The sequence below is a fragment of the Colobus angolensis genome, unplaced genomic scaffold (assembly GCF_000951035.1).
Source record: "Colobus angolensis palliatus isolate OR3802 unplaced genomic scaffold, Cang.pa_1.0 Scaffold68, whole genome shotgun sequence".
NCBI lineage: Eukaryota > Metazoa > Chordata > Mammalia > Primates > Cercopithecidae > Colobus > Colobus angolensis.
This window is the reverse complement of record NW_012120487.1, coordinates 5,627,676-5,631,544: the sequence shown is the minus strand read 5'-3', so window position 1 is coordinate 5,631,544 and position 3,869 is coordinate 5,627,676. Positions and strand designations below refer to the sequence as shown.

Genomic DNA, 3,869 nt, shown 5'->3' with positions numbered 1-3,869 from the left:
AAAAAAAAAAAAAAAAAAAAAGGTTAAATACTTCAAAGTCATACAGTTAGGAAGCAGCAGCACAGGATTCAAAGACTCAGTTTGACTCCAGAATCTGTGCTTTTAACTAACTTATTCTGGCCTCTCAACCCCCACCCACTAATTGTTAATTTTGATCTGCTATAGACATGGAAACTAAATATCCAAGCTTGTTGGAACTACATGTAAAGCAAGAGCTGAAAGTCACCACTGGGAGAAAAGTGCATGAACTCTACAGTATGTGCGGTCTGCACAAGACTGAGCAGCATAAAACGCTCAAAAATAACTTCTTCTGGTCGTGCACGGTGGCTCACGCCTATAATCCCAGCACTTTGGGACGCCGAGGCGCGTAGATCACCTGAGGTCAGGAGTTCGAGACCAGCCTGGCCAACATGGTGGAACCCTGTTTCTACTAAAAATGCAAAAAATTAGCTAGGCATGCTGGCGCATGCCTGTAATCCCAGATACTCAGGAGGCTGACACAGGAGAATCGCCTGAACCCAGGAGGCGGAGGTTGCAGTGAGCCGAGATCATGCCATTGCACTCCAACTTGGGCAACAAGAGCAAAACTCCGTCTCCAAAACAAAACAAAACATAAAAAACCTCATTCCCTCTGACTTCCCCAGCTGCTGTAGCCAGCAAAGGTGGGGGTGGGAGTGGGTGGATATTTACTGAATTACACAGGATGTCTCAGGCTCTCCGTATTTCTCCAGGTGTCCATGTTAAACTCGGGTCTTCCAACCAGCAAGTTACTCTTCTATGGAAACAAAAAAGTTTAAAATGCTCTTTTCACTGTAGGAGAGGACAAAAGTGGGCAGAAAATGCAATACAGATACATGACAAAAACAGGATTACTGAGAGGTAGGCAGGCCCATATTAATTCACAAGGAGAAATGTCATTTCAGGGGCAATAGGAAATAAGAAGAGGAAGTTTTGCAGACCTACTGGAGAAAGCAAACTTCCTCAGAAATAAGATTAAGACTGTACTTAAAGTGAACCTTGAACATATACAACCATGGTGACTTAGATGAATATCCTGGACAGAAAAGAATCAGCAGAATTTGGATAGTGGAAGAAGGAAAGTCCAGCTCAGATCAGAGGAACTCATATTGGTTAAGAGGTTTCCCTAACTTTCTAGGGAGGAGGAACTGAAAGTTTAAAACAGAACCTACTAAGCCACCTTTGGAAATCTTTATACAGATTTCTGCATGAATCAATCAATGGGTAGTAAACTGTATGCTTTCATTTCAGACTTGGGTTCAACCTTTCTCAGTGAAAGTTTTTTTTTTTTTTTGACAGTCTCGTTCTGTCACCCAGGCTGGAGTGCCATGGCACGATCTCAGCTCACTGCAACCTCTGCCTCCTGGGTTCAAGCGATTCTCCTGCCTCAGCCTCCCAAGTAGCTGGGATTACAGGCGTCTGCCACCATACCCGTCTAATTTTTCTATTTTTAGTAGCGATGGGGTTTCACCATGTTGTCCAGGCTGGTCTTGAACTCCTGACCTCAGATGATCCGCCCCCCCCTTGGCCTCCCAAAGTGCTGGGATTACAGGGGTGAGCCACTGCGTCCAGCCTCAGTGAAAGACTTTTGTGAGCTTCATAAAAAGCTCACAAAAACTTTTTGTGAAGAATCCCTCTATGTGGTGATTTCTAGATAGCAACCTGGATGGCTAGACCCCACCTGATGTGCAGTCAAAATTCTGATTCCCAGAATGGACAAAATGAGAGGAAAACCTTTTTTAGTCTGAGCATAATATACAAACTTCCTGACAATGCTGAGGATGTTCAGTGCTTGCTTATGAAACTGCTTGAGAGCTGGATTCTGGATAGGTGGCATTTATAGCAACATTATGTCCCAGATTTTCGAGGACAGCCCAGATTTCAAATATCCTATCTTATTGTAATTATAAGTAGGCTTAGACTTCTGCTCTTATGTATCCTGATTTGGATAGAATGAGGAAAATATGGGCACAATATAAGTGATCATTTCTTGGAGTGTATGATAAGGATAAATACCAGAAGGAAGTCATGGTGGGGTCTAGAAGGATTAACAGTGGTCTGCTAAGATTATTCCTTGGTAACATGGTGTGAAAATAAAAGCTATATTTGGTGTGAAACAGGCAGAAAGAAACTCCTGCAAATTCAGGGATAGTATGTGTGCCATTTGAAGAGAATAGAAGAGCCCAGGGAGAGAAGTTTGGGGACAAAAAAAGAGGCTACTCCTAGGAAAGGTCAGCTGTGTCCCCTTTGGAGAGAAGGAAAGGACTAAAAGTCTGAGACAATTAGAAGGACAGTGGGGTGGGGTTGGGGGAGTAGAAAAAAGTTACACAAAGACTCAACCAAGAGAGAGGGGAGAGAGAGAAAGGGAGAATATTAAAAGTAAAGCTTAGAAAGAAATTTACAAGATAGACTCAGGAAGGCACACTTAGCAAGAGGAGAGAGACAGTTGGGTGAGGAGAGGAAAAGAAGAGACGCTAGGGAGAACAAGAACAGGAGAGAGAGTGAATAAAGTGGGGGGAGCTGGAACATGTATGGGCAAGAGAGATGGAGAGAAGCTTGCAATTTCTCTTGAGATTGTGGATGTCTGGAGGGCCCCAGAAAAACGTTGGGAGAGATCTAAGGCTGGGATCTCTGCAACTAGATGAAAGACTGTCCAAACAAGAAAAATTTAGAGCTGCATCCACCATCTGCTAGAACTGGGGATCCCTTCAGGGAGGGATCCCTTAGAAATCCTCCCTCCAAAGCTGTGAGTGATCTTATTCTCTGGGGAATTTTAGAGACACCCAGGTGTTGTATAACTTTAAGGAAATTCCTCTTTAAAATATTGTTGGCTTGCAAGGTGGGGGTACTTAGCTAACTAAAAGGTATGTTTCTCGGGTTCTTGGGGATGTCAAGGGAAGTAAAGTGTGTGAATCTCTCCCTGCAAAATCTGAGACTTTATGCTACCAGGCAATATTTATGTTTCAAAGGAAAATACACGTGTGGCTGCTATAGCCCTTGCCCAGAGATTCTGAGAAGCCTATCATTTTTAAAGCTTAAGAATGTTTAGTTGGTTTTCTCTCCCACATAATAGTGTAAGTGGAATTTAGTACAAACCTCTTAAAAAGCGATTTGGCAGTACATATCAGGAACCTTTTAAATTTTCACACTACTTGATATAGAAATCCCACATCTGAGAATTTTCTCTGAGGAAATAACCTTATAGTGCTTTATGCATTTATGCAAAAAGCATTATTTATAATAGCAGAAAATTAGAAGTAACTTAAATGCCCAACAATAAGGGCCTGGTTAAGTAAACTCTGACACCTTCTCTTAATGTAATATTTTGCAGATGCTAAAACTGTATTTATAAAGCATTCTTAAGGATATGGGAAAATACAGCAAAACATTAAGTAAAAATTATAGGCAAAATATTATCTCAACCATGTTAAAGAGCATTCAAAAAAAGACTGGAAGGAAATATGCCAAAAGGTTATTTAAATTGGTGATCTTAAAATAATGGAGTTACGGATTATTGTTATCATTATTTTTTCTTTATGTTTTCCAGATTTTCTGTAAAAGACCTTTAATACTTTTATAATCAGAAAAACAGTTTAATTTTAAAAGTTTAAAAACATCAGGCAAGTAAACGTTTACAAACATAAAAGTCATTTTGCTAAAAATAATTTTTTTAGGCTGGGCACGGTGGCTCATGTCTATAATCCCAGCACTTTGGGAGGCGAGACAGATGGATCGCTTGAAGCCAGGCGTTTGAGACTAGCCTGGCCAACATGGTGAAACCCTGTCTCTATTAAAAATACAAAAATTAGCCAGGCGTGGTGGTGCATACCTGTAATCCCAGCTACTCAGGA

The 3,869-nt window shown here is 41.1% G+C and overlaps 1 pseudogene; it reads right to left on the bottom strand.

Annotated features, from left to right (window-relative positions):
* LOC105500741 overlaps positions 1-3,869 on the bottom strand; it is a 23,286-nt pseudogene that overhangs the window by 3,358 nt on the left and 16,059 nt on the right.